Source organism: Nicotiana tomentosiformis, chromosome 8 (assembly GCF_000390325.3).
Source record: "Nicotiana tomentosiformis chromosome 8, ASM39032v3, whole genome shotgun sequence".
Classification (NCBI taxonomy): domain Eukaryota; kingdom Viridiplantae; phylum Streptophyta; class Magnoliopsida; order Solanales; family Solanaceae; genus Nicotiana; species Nicotiana tomentosiformis.
This window is the reverse complement of record NC_090819.1, coordinates 121,024,571-121,041,003: the sequence shown is the minus strand read 5'-3', so window position 1 is coordinate 121,041,003 and position 16,433 is coordinate 121,024,571. Positions and strand designations below refer to the sequence as shown.

Sequence of the window (16,433 nt, the reverse complement as noted above, 5' to 3'; positions counted from 1 at the left end):
AAGATGTATACTATCGAATATGACTTATAAACTATATATATATATTATATATATATATATATATATATATATATATATATATATATATATATATATATATATATATATATATATATATATATATATATATATATATACATACACACACATACACACACACACACACTATACTATATATACATAGTATATAAGTCATATTCGATAGTATACATCTTAAGATATACTATATATACATCTTAAGATATATATATATACACACACACTATACTATATATACATTTTATATATACACACACTATACTATATATACATAGTATATAAGTCATATTCGATAGTATACATCTTAAGATATATATAATATATATAGTAAGATGTATATATATTATAGTATAGTATAGTAAGATGTATATATAGTAAGATGTATATATATTATAGTATAGTATACTTAGTATAGTATAGTAAGATGTATATATATTATAGTATACTATATTATAGTATAGTATAGTATATACTATATATATAGTATATCTTAAGATGTATATATAGTATATCGAATATAGTTTATATATCTTAAGTTGTATATAGTATATATATACTATACTATACTATACTATAGTATATAAGCCGTATTCGATAGTATATATATAGGCTTATATATATATATATATCGAATATAGCTTATATATCTTATGAGATATATATATATATATATATATATATATATATATATATATATATATATATATATATATATATATATACACACACACACACACTATACTATACTATACTATACTATACTATACTATACTATACTATATTATACTATATGTATAGCTTAAGATATATAAAAGAACAAAAATATTGTAAAGAGATATTCAAATCAATGCGTTATATTTTTATTATAGCATTAAAAATCATGAAAATATCTTTCTTAGTCTTCCTCCCCCCTATGGAATGAGCACAACAAGGTGCTAATACCACCATTGAGAAGAAAAAGAAACTAATGAAGATGTGCCAAAATACAAGTTACATATTAATTTACATGGTATCTCTTACAAATTTCATAAATCCTTCAAGGTCCGGAGGAATTTCCGTTGGTGGTGGCGGAAATGAAGCTTGCTCATCACCGCTTCCAGGCGAAGCATCATCCTCCGCAAGTTCAGCTAGCATTTCTTCGTAAGCTTCGTCTACCTCTGGTTGTGATTCAGCAAGTCCAAAATTTCTTCTTTCCGAACGGATCCAATCTCTGAAAAGTACTGATTTTTCCAAGCTCTCCCTCATAGACGCTCTATAATCACCGAGTGCTATTGCGTTCGGAAGTATAGACAACTCCTCATCTTCAAGTGCTAAACCATTATAAACAGTTTCATACCAAAATTGAGGATCTCCTAATTTCATAGTAGGATTTAACAATGCAGCAATACCATAAATAGGGGGAATAGGGAAAAAAATATTTTTTAAACTTTTTTCTCATGGAATCAATAGCAAGTTGATAAATTTCCCCACTCTCTGAAAAATGATCAAACAAATTTGCAAGTTCTGCAATATAAACTAAACAGTTAGAAATAGTAGGATAATATTGCCCAGAAAATTCATTTGTAGCAATATGAAATTTTTCTAAAAAATCTACAAGCATTTAACATTAGCCCAATCCGCATTTGTAAGGTGCTCATCATCATCACTTACATGAGCATTAAACGTTGAGTTTATGGGGTTTCTATATTCATATGCAATAACTAAACTTTCATACATGTAATTCCATCTAGTTGGACAAGGTTTAGGAACCTTTCTTTCTCTTAGGCCAAATTCATCGCATCTTTTAAAATATTCTCTAAGTCTACTTCTATGGTTTGAATAAAAAAGCCAATTAAGAGCCATTTTAACCTTTTTAATTTCAACATTTAAAATTCGCATACCATCACCCACAATTAAATGGTAAATATGACAAATACATCTAACATGAAAAAAGTTACTAAATACAGGACTTAGTATAGTGGTAAGCAAGGCTACAACATTTGTGTTACTAGTAGCATTATCCATTGAAACTGACATTATTTTATCACTAATGCAAAAATATCTACAAATATCCGCAATCGTACTAGAAATAAACTGCCCTGTGTGACGTGAATTAATTATTCTATAATCAATAATGCGCTTTTGCATTATCCAATGCTCATCAATCCAATGACTGGTAACAGTAAGGTAATCACAGTCATTACCACTTCTACCAATATCAGTTGTAATAGCAATACGACAATTTATATGAGTAAATAAATAGCGCAAATATTGTTCATATTCATGTTTATATTTATAAATATCACTCTTTACGGTTGTGTGAGGAAAACCTTTATAAGTAGGATTATAAATTTTTCTAATATAATGCACAAAGTGGGGGTTAGAAGGAAAACTATAGGGTAAGCACATAACAGTGACCATTTTTGCCAATTCTTCCCGATCTTTTTTTGGATCATAATATAAAATACCACCGGTAATAGTGTTAATTTCCGGTTGAAATTGATTTGACCCGGTACTAAGGTCAGCCTGACTAGGTGCACTTGTCCCCTCAGCCAAAGCTTTCATACGAAAATATCTAGCTTTATCTTGAGGGTGTAGCAATATGTGTCTAGTCAAACTTCCCTCCCTCCCTCCCCCCGACTTCCAACATATTGAAAAACTAACTCTTTGCCACAAGTTTTACACTTAGCCCTATTTTTTTCTCTTAGTTGAGTAAACAATTGCCAAACAAGAGATGTTTCTACCCGTTTAGGAGGTTGTCTAGAAAAGGTAGGGGCACTAATAGGAGGGTCAGACGGGGGATCATCTAGATTATTATTAGTTGGGTTAACTTCAGGAGCAGGACTAGTGGGTGTATCATCATCCGGTTGCATTTCATCAAAATCTATTTCTTCATCATCATTTTCATCAATAGTTGGATTACCATAAAGAGCATTCATATATTCATGATTTAATTGTTCACCGGGTGCAATATTATGGAAAAATTGACTCTCGGTAAATTGTAATAAACTATTATCGCTATCAAGAATAGGAGGTGTAGGACGGGTAACATATTTGGGTCGGGGAGCAGGGGGAAGTGGAGGAGGAACATATTGGCCACTAGATTCACCACTCTTCGATTTTTCCTTATTTTTACTAAACATATTTTTTAAGGAATAAACCATCTTAATTAATCAAGCAAAGTAAATAAAACAAAAAAAATTATAATATTAAAACTTAAGAGTTGGAACGAGTTTACCGAATTGACGAACAACTTGTTGGAAATTGATTATCGTTGAAGACTTCAATTCACCAACTTCACAATTGTTTCACAAAATGTAACAATAAAGTAAGCAATAGTAGCAATTATAGAAGTAAATTAGAGAGAGATTGATGATTTTGTAAGAAAAAATGAAATAATGATGGGGTATTTATAGTTGAAAATAGGGAAAAAGTGTAATTATAAAAAGTTTGGGATTAAAACAAAGTTGAGCGGTTAAATGGCTATTTCATAAATAGCCAACGACTATTTTTGACAGCCCAACGGCTATTTTTGATAGCCTAACGGTTTTTTTTTAAAAAAATAGCCGTTGGGCCCGTTAAGGGACCGGACCGGTCCCGGGCCCTAGCGGGCCAAACGGTCCCGGGCCTACGGGCCCAAATCATAGGACCGGCCCACGAGACCGGACCAGGCCCGCTAAAACCGGACCAAACGGTCCTGGCCCGTTTAGCCGTTTGGCCCGTTTGGCCCGCGGTCCCAGGCTGGTCCCGGGCCTGGACCGGCCCACTTGCCAGCCTTAAGTGAGTCTCTCGAATTCACTCTATTATTAGTCAAACGTTCAACAAAAACTCCTCTCTCGATTAAGTTTTAACCTCACGAGATGAACCAATTTAAGCACTGTGAAGATATGCAAGAATGCGTTGTGGATAGGTCTTTAGGAAAATCTCTTTCGATTATTCTCCTAACTAGATTTAATCAATGATTTAATTAGCCTCTTTCGATTACTTAGAAGAATCTATGAACTTAACCAATAATCTAATGCAAAGATATCACAAGTTATGCCTCTTTCGATTACAAGAACAAGTGAATATAGATGCAATAATTAAATCTTCCAAAAACTATTCAAATACATAAAAATGGAGTTATAATGCACAAACAATCATCAATATACCAAATCCATCATAACCCAAAAGGATCTACTCTATAGACATGGAGAAGTTCTTCACAATTGCAATTAAGGTATAAGAAAACATAGATTCAATCCAAACCCAGATCTTGAGTGAGGAAGGAATGATGAAATCTTTGTGTTTATGTTCTTCCAACTCCTCCATAGCCTCTTTGGCCTCCTTAGGTCGAAAATCTGTCAAAAGTCCATCTAAAATAGTGTTTTGGTATATTTAAGCCACCCCCAATAATCTCCGGACGAAATTACCCTTTATAGCGAAATTGGGGATTCACCCTAACATATTTGGGTTACCGCTCCACATGCCACGCCTCCCCATGCGACGCGCTTGTGGACAATTCCAGAACAATTTGCAAAATGAGTTTTGGGCATATTTTGCACTAACGCGCTGCACTATGCGGCACCCCATGTGGCACGGCTGTGCATTTTTCTTAGAGTAGTACGTTTCTCCAATTTTTGACATCCGAAATTGATCCTCGACCCTCGAACGCGATTCCGGTTTAATCCCTTAGGCTTCTACTCAGACTTCAAAGCTTCAAATAGCTCGAATTTGCTTCTCATCATCTAAATAACTCGGATTCACTCTTACACGGCATAAAACGCATAATAAGTGCAAAACACTACTAATTAAAGCTCAACATAAGTAAAGTGCAATGAATTAGAGTGCAATAAGCAACTAAAACACGGGTTTCTAGCCTACCATCAACACCCCACACTTAAACCATTGCTTGTCCGCGAGCAATCAAACTACACTTCACACAGACACGATCTTTTTAAACAAGTCTCCTAACTCATCACACCAAGAGTAATAAAACAGATTAAGCATAAGACCGTAACATCCTCGCCTCAAGATTTGACTCAAAAGCACCACACAATTTTCACAACCCTCTCACTTATTCTAACACAGACGTCAACGACATTATCTTTCCTTCGTGAATCAAGTGCCCTCACACAACAATAGAGAGTAGTTCCGAAAAATACTAAGTTTAAGAATAATTAGGAACTCAAGATAGAAATAATTTAATCACTCTCAGATGTAATATTCATGTGGTACAAAAGACGTACCAAAAGCTTGCCCGTAATGTATTACTCTACTAAGTGAGCTCATTCAGTCAATGATCAAGTAGAACTTCATTTGGTTGTATTGTAGGCTATGGGATGGGTAGGATATATTTGGATATAGTGACTACACCTCCCTAAGTAGTTTAATACATATGATTGAACATTCAAAACCCCACACTTATGTCAATCCATAACTCCACCTTCACATCCGTATATGTCAACTCCCAACTTCTTTAAGCACAAATACATCAAAAGTTACCATTATCAATGAATATTTGCACAATAATGCAACTATATATTTTTCCAATTCAAGTGGATCTTATTATTATTATTTTTAAAAACAATGCACCTTTTTCCTTATTTCATTAGTTCCATTCAAAAGACACCCAACACCCCACACTTTAACTTTTACAAAGTTCGTAACAATTTCAAGTGCTCGCGAAAGGTAAAATGAGTAATGCTTGTAATGTGGTTGCCAAGAAAACATGATTACAGGCTCAAGAGGTTAACTAAGATACATAACAATTAGGTGGGTACAACATATAACTGGCTCAACAAAGAAATGCCTATATCACTTCCAAGACTGAATAAAACTATTATTTCGCTTTGCAAACACACGGGGTAAGTTATAGACATCAAATACAATGCACAAAATGCATAAAATCTCACTTACACGTGGCACATAACTCACTCAGGATCGGACTCATCGCAATACTCTAGTCAAAGCAATTAAGCAAAGTTAAGATCATACAATTTAAGATACTTATACAAGAGTCAAAAACTGAGCCTAAGCGTCACAACTAAAGCACTTACTATTCTCAAGACATAATACTGTTAAGAGATATTGCTTTTTTTTTTTTAAATCACAACACAAGATTTTCTACTCCAAAAAAAATAAAAACTAACTATGCCTGGTTCAAAAAAACCCTTGGAAAAGAACCGCGACATAAAGAAAAATCAAGGGGGAATTCAGACGCTACCTAAAAAAAATCTTTTGTCTTTTTCTTTCAAATTAATCCTTTAAGAAACCTGTCGAATGACATCCATCGTTGGGGAAAATAAAAATTTTAAAAATTTTCATCAAATGAATTACAAAAACACACAAAGATATTTATATATTCTATACATATATACATCCTCACCCTACAATTTAAATTGTGGCATATTCCCATGACACACAAATAAAAATCAAGAGGTAAGGAAAACTTTCCTGAACATCTAGTCGGGGTTTGAGTCAAAGTTGGGCTCCATCCCTCGCACCCAAACTATTGCACTCATCCATGCGGATAGCTTCTTCTCAGCCTTCTTTGGGTACACCCCCACACTTATCTTTCTCATTCACTGCACCCTTCTCTTTCTCGTCCTTCACTTTCCACACAACACTAGCAGCTAGCTTCTCCTTTTTTACCCCCCGTTTCTACATCCATCTCAAAAGTCATAGTCTCCTCGCCCACTCTAAGCATGAGTTTTCTCTCATATATATATATATATATAATATTGCTCTACCCGTTGCTAGGAATGGTCTTCCTAGGATGAGGGGGACTTCCTTATTCTCCTCCATATTTACCACTATAAAATCTACAGGAAATACAAACTTATCTACCCGAAATAAGACATCTTCAACTATTTCCTCGGGTAATAGAATTGTTTGGTTTGCCAGCTGCAAAGATATTGGTGCAGACCTTATCTCTCCAATCTCCTTCTCCAGTTTCCTGTAAATAGATAGAGGCATTAGATTATTTGAGGCACCAAAATCACATAGAGACTTATCAAAATTAGTAGTGCCTAAGCAGCAAGGTATGGTAAAACTCCCTGGATCTCCACACTTTTGTGGTAGTTTGTTTTGCAATATTGCACTGCAATGCTCTGTGAGCTTGACCACTGAGGTCTCTTCTATTTTCCTCTTCTTTGTCAAGATCTCCTTCAAGAACTCAGCATAAACCGGCATGTGTAAGAGCACTTATGTGAATGGTAGGTTTACATGAAACTGTTTCAGCACATCTAGAAATTTCTCGAACTGCTTGTCCAGCTTTTTTCTACTTAGCTTTTGGGAAAAAGGCAGCGCAGGCGTATGCTTGCTTGCCTCAGGTTCCTCCTATCTCGATTTTCCTTCTTTCTTCTTTTCGACACCATTCTTTAGCTTCTCCCTACTTTCTTTTTCATGTCTCATATCTTTTTGGGTTTGGGTGAGATCTTTCAACTCTTGCCCACTTCTTAAAGTTACAACATTTACTGTTTCTTTGGGATTTCTTTCTGTATCTGTCGGGAGTGTTCCTGGGGCTCTCTCAGACATTAGGGTAGCTAAGTGCCCAACCTGTCTTTCCAGGCTTCGAAAAGATGTACCCAATTCTTTTATAGCTGCATCATGGGCATTAAGCCTCTCATCCGTCTTGATAAAGAAGGTTTTCTTAAGATCCTTCATGCTGGGTTGACTCGACTGTGGAGATTGATACTGTTGCCTCTGTTGATTTTGAAAACCTGGAGCTCCTTGTTCATGGTCTGGGGTCGTTTTGTTGCCATGCATTTGCAGTACCCCCAGGTGATTTCCATGAAAAACTGGGGTGCCTATGACCCATTGCATTAAATTATAGTTTCCTACATCATTCACTTCCTCAGTTGAGGTATGACACTCATGAATAGGGTGTCCTCTTCCACATATATCACAAGCTGCGTGGTGTACATTTTTTTATCTAAGCTATAGTTAGCTTTCGTATTTCTTTAGCCATAGCATCAAGCTATACTTGGCGCAGATATAGTAGCATCAACTTGGTGAACGCCAGTTGATTTTATTCTTTCCACACTATCAGAGGGCCACTGATTAGCATCTTCGGATAACTCATCAAGAATTGTAACTATCATCTCTGGAGTATTCTTCATAAACAGGCATCCAACTACATTGTTCCATGTTCTACGCGAGGTCGGTGTCAATCCATCCCAAAAATCCTAGAGTTGCATCCAGAGTTCAATTATGTTACATTGACACCTTCTAACTATCTCCTTAAACCTCTCCCATGCTTCAAAAAAAGTTTCATTCTCTTTCTGGCAGAAGTTATGGATTTTTCTTCTAAACTTGCACGTCTTAGCTGAGGAGAAATATTTATCAAGAAATTTTTCTGGTCATTTCCTCCCATGTTCTAATTGATCCATTTGGCAAGCTTCGAAGCCACTACTTCGCAACATCTTTATGTTAAAAGGGAAATTCCCTTAAATACACTGCATCCTGTGATACCCCATTGTATTGAAAGGTATTCATAATCTTCTTGAAGTCCATCAGATGCATGTTTGGATCTTCGTTTATCTTTCCTCTGAAAACGCAGTTGTTTTGAATGGTTTGAAGCAAACCTTGCTTCAACTCAAAATTATTGGCTGCAATTGGAGGTGGTCTAACACTTGACAATCCATGATTGTAGACTGGTCTGGAATAGTCACTCAATGCTCTACTAGGCCTTGGTAGCGCATTCTCGAACTGGTCTTCAATCAAGGGTCGATTTACATTGAATCTTCGACCCCTATTGTCTTCGACAGTTTCCTCAGCAGCTCTATGGGCTGCCTCAGCAGCTATCCTTGCAGTTGCCTCTACCTTATTGTCATCGTTATTAGCCATATGTTCTTGGGTTGAAGGTTGCCCGAAGAACCTTACGGTGAACTCTTTCTCCTTCCTCATTTGCCACATGTGTTTTTCCAATTCCGTGACGTAGGGTATTACTTCTTTACAAGAAGACCATGTCATACACTACAGACTTAACTTGTTGCCTGTACACGGAGGAGAACCCGTGAAGAATAAAATAAAAGTAAAAAAAAACTGAATTAGCACTACAAACTATTTCAAACACTATTGATTGCCAATCCCCGACAACAGCGCCAAAATTTGATGAGCACAAAAATACACACTTAAATTATGCTCGCTTGTCAAAGATAGTATAGTATAATATCATGTCCACATGGAATGGATTTAAATAGTATTCTCGTAGTTTCTAGCGTGATTGCTATCTAGGAGGATCAATAGTTGAGATTTATATGATTAATATAAAATTTAACTAAGAATCTAAAATCTACAGCTATTGACTAGTGACTATCGAAACAAGGAATAAGCAATTAAGGTTATCAGTGGAAGAGGATAGGGTTTTGACAGAATAAGTGCAAGATAATTGTTCGGGATCTAACTGTAGGTAATTCACTTCCAATGTTCAAGTGAGTCTCTCGAATTCACCCTATTATTAGTCAAACGTTCAACAAAAACTCATCTCTCGATTAAGTCTTAACCTCACGAGATGAACTAATTTAAGCACTGTGAAGATATGAAGAATGTGTAGTGGATCGGTCTTTAGAAAAATCTCTTTCGATTATTCTCCTAACTAGATTTAATCAATGATTCAACCATCCTTTTTTGATTACTTAGAAGAATCTATGAACTCAACAAACAATATAATGCAAATATATCACAAGTTATGCCTCTTTCGATTACAAGAACAAGTGAATATAGATGCAACAATTAAATCTTCCAAAAATGATTCAAATACATAAAAATAGAGTTATAATTCATAAACAATCATCAATACACTAAATCCATCAAAACCCAAAAGTATCTACTCCATAGACATGGAGAAGTTCTTCACATTTGTAAGCACGTTCTTCACAATTGTAATTAAGTTCTTCAAATAGTAGAAAGGAGCATAAATGCCCAAAACGACCGTTCGGGTCGTTACATTCTCCCCCACTTAAACATACGTTCGTCCTTGAATATGCCAAGAGTTGTTTTCAAGCCATTGAATCACTATTCCACCTTACCACGCACATAGCCGGGGGTGATCCCACGCCACCCTATTCCATATAGGCCTGACAACACAACACAGTTGAAGATCATTACTTTAACCTTAGTCCGTAAAACATAGAGCCCAATTTCCAATATCCAGAATTTCTTACAAGACCCGAGTCTCACATCTACCCACTGTATAAGTTTGAACAAGATGTATCAAGCCATAACCATAACCCCAGATATAATCACATAACATACTACACAACTCGAATACTCGCAGCACCATTTCCGATCACAGTAACTACTCAAAACCAACTCGGTACTAGTACTAAACCCCATATTAAACAAAATCTCGTTCCCAAAACCTTCGTACACTACTGATAGTGAAAGAAACATATGGAATCTCATGACCCCTTATCAGATCAACAAGTCATGGAGCTCTCTCGTCCCAACCAGAATCATAATAACTTTCTAGCCCGACTTTCGATATCATCCTCCCAAATATACCATAATCAAATCCGATAGTACACATTCTAGGTCCGATGACCTTATATTATCAAACACAACTATTCCACATACACGCCACATCAATATATCTCAAGCCAAGACTCCCCCACTTGGCTCAAAGCCATAGAATAAAACATATGATAACTCACAATACATGTACCATATTACTGCCATAATACTACAGTTAGTTCAACGAAAATTCTTCTCAAGCTCATGCAACACCGACCATAAAATACCTTGATCATCCACTAAGCTCGCATTTATTCTCTTGATAGTCAAGTCAAGTTTCTCAACCAGATTCAAATTCAAATCTCAACATATACACCCCGATGGTAGAAAAGAAACTCTTCACCCAACATTATAATGATCGCACATCCGTAGTTTACACCGCAGATGATAACCCACTTGCTTAGCTTCAAACTGACATCTCTCCATAACCTTTCACAGCCACAACTACTATGCCATCACTTAATATTTCTGAATCCAAACTCATTAACAAGACATGAAAATCTACTTCGCTCCACAATTAAACAACATGAAAGATCCTTCAACACATTCATACTCGAGACTATACGTCAAATCAACACAGACACCAAGAACCCATGGCCCTTTTTCTTACATCTCAAGCAAACTATTCTCGTCATAATCAAACCATCTAAACACATTCTGCAGTCACGTCATGCTCATCATATAGCTATTCAACCGCTCATCGAGCCACAAATTCCACTCATAGGGATACTACCGGACATATGAATCCAAATGTACAAGTTCACACAACTGAAGCTACCGAGCCTAAGCCGCGGTCTAAACTGGCCTCAAGTCCTCCAGACTGGCCAATCACCAAAACATAGAATACACATCTCGAACCTCGTTCATGGAATCACAAGCCGGCGATACACATCTGATATCGAGCGCTCACATGGGCACACGAATGCGTGGAAGGTATTCAAAGAGTTATGTTTCAAGCTGAATCAATTCCACACGATAAGGAAAGAAAGATGGAAAATTATCCTAAATGCCCTGTAACCTCTCGAAGATAAGTATGGACGTCATCATACTGATCCGCAAGACTCTACTAGACACTTGCTCATGACTTGTAGAACCTATGAACCTACAACTCTAATACTAACTTGTCACGACCCAAAATCCACCAGTCGTGATGGCACCTAACCACGACCCGTTAGGTAAGCCAATTTACAAATATACGATTAAAAATTATATTTAACTGACTCTATTACACTCTCTAAAGACAGGTAGTACAAATCATGAGCTTCTACGATAAGAATTTATAAAGTTGGTATGAAATAAATATATCTTTAGTTCAAAATGTACATAAGCAGATTTTTATAAATCTAAGGCAACCATGAACAAGAGGCAGCTACCACTGGAATGCAGGTATGTCTTCAAATCCAGCTACCGTCGATCACAGCAACATCAACATCCAATATATGCACGCAAGGTGCAGAAGTGTAGTATGAGTACAACCGACCCCATGTACTCAATAAGTAACAAACCTAACCTTAGGTTGAAAGTAGTGACGAGCTTGTACCAAGGTCAGAGTCCACACCAATAACCAATAGCATCTCATAACAATATAATTAAAAACAGCACAAGTAATAACTTAATAATAAAATGCTCAGCTCGCATACAGTTCTGGAAAAATAAACTTTTTCTTTTTAGATATAATAGTAAAACTCAAATCTTTTGCCGAAAGTCACCGAAATATGAGTACGCTCTGTAAAACTGTGATTTTCCCAAAAACCTTTTAACAGGTAATTGTTTTATTTTTTTAAATAACATGAGGAAAATACATCTCTATGCCTACACGTCAATACGTAGGAGTAGTCATGAATGACGCAATATCGTACATCATGAGGAAAAATGCATCTTTATGCATGTATGTCAAGTGTGCATGTCAATGCGATGCAACTCAGTGATAAAACCATATGCATACTCTCAGAGTATCATTTCACTCAGTCCTCCCAGTTACTTAGTCCTTCCAGTCACTCAGTCCTCCCAATAACTCAGTCCTCACAGTCACTCAATCCTCCCAATCGCTCGGCACTCGCACTCAATAGGTACCTGCGCTCACTGGGGGTGTGTATAGACTCCGGAGGCGCTCTTTCAGCTCAAGCGCTATAACAAGCCAATCATGGCATAAATTAGTCAACCATGCTGTAGCGTGAAGCCCGATCCCATAAATAATAATATATATAAAGCCAATATGGCCCGTTGCGGCGTGCAGCCCGATCCCATAATCATCCTCACAATCAGGCCCTCGGTCTCACTCAGTCATCAATCTCTCCAGTCTCTCGGGCTCACAATGTCATGAAAATCAGCCCAAAATGATGATATGATGAATCAATAAATAGCAAGAGAGACTGAGAGATAATATGAAATGAATGAACATGACTGAGTATGAAGTTACAATTTAAAAAAATAATTCGACAGCCGAAATGACCTTAGTGGGTCCCAATAAAGCAATAATACCAACATTTACCTAAGCATGATTTCTAACATGAGTCATAGCTCAGTTTCTCTAACACATAAAAATACATGGAGAAATACTAGTTAATTGACTATAAAGCTCTACGGAATCAACTGAGTCTCAATTTCTACGGTGCACGTCCGTCACCTAGCATGTGCGTCACCTCCAAACAATTCACATAATACGTATAATCAGGGTTCATACCCTCAGCTCCAAGATTAGAGATGTTACTTACCTCGAACAAGCCGAATCTGCTGCCGGGCAAGCTAAACAATACTCCGAAAATTGCATTCCGCGCGTATCAACCTCCATACGCCTTCCTATCTCCTCAACTCAATCCAAACGATTTGTATCTATTCAAACAACATGCAAATTAATCAAAATATACTCCAATACTTACAATTTAACAATTTATAAAAATTCCCAACTCCGCTCAAAAAATCGGTAGTGGAGCCCATGTCTCAGAATCCGACGAAACTTACAAAATCTGACAACCCATTCAATTACGAGTCCAACCACACTTGTTTCACTCAAATCCGACTTCGAATCGACATTCAAATCCCAAAAATTTATTTTATGAAATTTTTACAATTTCCCCCAAATTTTTATCTTAAAATACTGTTTAAATGATGAAAACAATGATATATTCATATATATTAACCAAATCCGAGTTAGAATCACTTACCCCGATGAATTTCTCGAAAATCCTACGAAACATCGCCACAAACCGAGCTCCCAAAGTCCAAATATGAAACATGAGATGAAACCCTCGTTCATATAGTACAAAATCTGATCCCCATTGTGCTGATCGCATATTTTTCTGTGCGGCCACACTTCAGCAGCTCTACACTACCAGGTTTTAGTAAATTAATGATAACTTTCTTTACATATGTCCAAATAATTAATGGTATACCTTTTTGTAAACTAGATTCAAAGGACTACAACTTTCATTTTTGAGTCATCTCCAAATTCCTTGTAGGTTAAAAGATATAAGCTTCCGAAGTCGGACCATCGAACCTGCATAATCTCCTTTTTGCGGCCGCAAGAGAAATTCTGCGGTCCGCACTTTTCCTCTGCGGTCTGTACTTGTCCTCTGCGGTCCGCACTTTTACTTTGCCTCAGCATCCAAATTGTGCCCCCCGCACTTCAAAAGTTTCAGAACAATATCAGAGTGTCGAAATGCCCAGACTCGCTCAAAACTCACCCTAAAACACATTCGGGCCACTCGGGACCCCATACGAATATACCAAAAAGTCCTAAACCACGATATAAACTTAGGCGAACCCTCAAATCACATCAGACAATATCAAAAACACAAATCGTACTCCAACTCAAGCCTAATAAAAACTAATAATTTCCAACTTCTACATTCAATGCCGAAACCTATCAAATCAAGTCTGATTGACCTCAAATTTTGCACACAAGTCATAAATAAGATAACGAAACTATTCCAATTTCTATAGTTGGATTCCGATCCCGATATCAAAAAGTCAACTCCCCGGTCAAACTTCCAACTTAAATTTCTATTTTTAGCCATTTCGAGCCCAATTCAACTACTGACTTCCAAATAATTTTCTGGACACGCTCCTAAGTCCAAAATCACCATACGGAGCTATTGAAATCATGAAAACTTTATTCCGGGGTTGTTTACACGTAAGTCAACATCCGATCCACCTTTTCAACTTAAGCTTTAAGCCTTGAATTTCATTCTTCCAAACTAACTCCGAAATACCTGAAAACCAAAACTGACAATTCACACAAGTCATAATACATCATATGAAGTTATTCAAGACTTCAAATAGTAGAAAAGAGCATAAATGCCCAAAACGATCGGTCGGGTCGTTACATTCTCCCCCACTTAAGCATACGTTCGTCCTCGAATGTGCCAAGAGTTGTTTCCAAGCCATTGAATCACTATTCCACCTTACCAAGCACATACCCGGGGGTGATCCCATGCCACCCTATTCCATAACGGCCTGACAACACAACACAATTGAAGATCAATACTTTAACCTTATTCCATAAAACTTAGAGCCCAATTTCCAACATCCAGAATTTCATACAAGACTCGAGTAACACATCTACACACTGTATAAGTTTGAACAAGCTGTATCAAGCCATAACCATAACCCCAGATATAATCACATAACATACTACACAACTCGAATACTCGCAGCACTATTTTCGATCATAGTAACTACTCAAAACCAACCTGGTACTAGTACTAACCCCATATCAAACGAAATCTCATTCCCAAAACATTCATATACTGCTGATAGTGAAAGAAACATGCGGAATCGCAGGTCCCCTTATCAGATCAACAAGTCATGGAGCTCACTCGTCCCAACCAGAACCATAATCACTTTCTAAGCCCACTTTCGATATCATCCTCCCAAATATACCGCAATCAAATCTAATAGTACACATTCTAGGTCCGATGACCTTATATTATCAAACATAACTATTCCACATATACGCCACATCAATATATCTCAAGCCAAAAATTGTGCAATCCGTGCACCCAAAAATGGAAAATATCTCAAAGAAGAGATCCGTTTTGCAAGTTTAACTAGAACCACCACAACCTAATATTCACAACCAAATCCTCATATTTCATGAAGAGGATAAACGTAGGCGCATGTGCACAATTCCTCAAGTACGCTGCTCAAGTAATTTTTATCGTAGAGGAAGGAAAGCAATGAAATCAGATAAATTATCAAAGAAATAAAATTCCCACACACTGCACGGACAATTGCCTTGGTGCTCGCACATGGGCTCAAACCCCATACATATGCGCACTCATAGCGCATAGCTATCAAAAATACTTAACACAACTAGTGCCTCCACTGACTTTAAATAAAATGCTCACCTCAAACAGGCCACAACCCTGAAACAATATGCTTCTGAGAACTCCCAATCTCCAAATTCATAGAATACTTGAATCACCGTAACCGATCCTAACTCCAGCACTCGAATGACTAACACATCTTCCATGCACGATCAACCCATGAGGAATACTTCCATAATTATTTCGTGCCACATAACATTAATTGGAATATTAGCAGTTTATCAACCAGGTGAGTACCGCAATACCGATGAACATCCGTAAGTCAAAACACAATGCGCATTTTGAAATACGCACCCTTCTCAGGGATTACCGAGCAGTTATAACATTCATCTTAATATCTGAAACTAACCATTCTGTCTAGAATTCGTGACCTTCCCTTCAAGAATGAACGGCCACCTTGTACATGTAAATCGTAATCTTGCACAACACACCCCATCTATCATGCCATCATGTGACAAGCACAAGAATCTCATTATAAATTCTGAGTCACCAGCAAATTACATACCCGGTTAGTTAGAAACATTTCATTTACTCCCATCCAAGTGGAAATCACACGCCGGTAGAAAATATCCATCTCAAACCATGGTAGAA

The 16,433-nt window shown here is 36.8% G+C and overlaps 1 protein-coding gene and 1 non-coding gene across 2 annotated transcripts in view; one reads left to right on the top strand and one right to left on the bottom strand.

The window, feature by feature from the left end:
• Positions 1–16,433, bottom strand: part of LOC104085306 (putative peroxisomal acyl-coenzyme A oxidase 1.2) — a 117,602-nt gene that overhangs the window by 80,382 nt on the left and 20,787 nt on the right. The window lies entirely within an intron of this gene.
• On the top strand, positions 8,212–8,315 carry LOC117277374 (small nucleolar RNA R71). The gene has a single exon (XR_004507644.1). It is a non-coding gene; the product is annotated as a small nucleolar RNA R71 (small nucleolar RNA).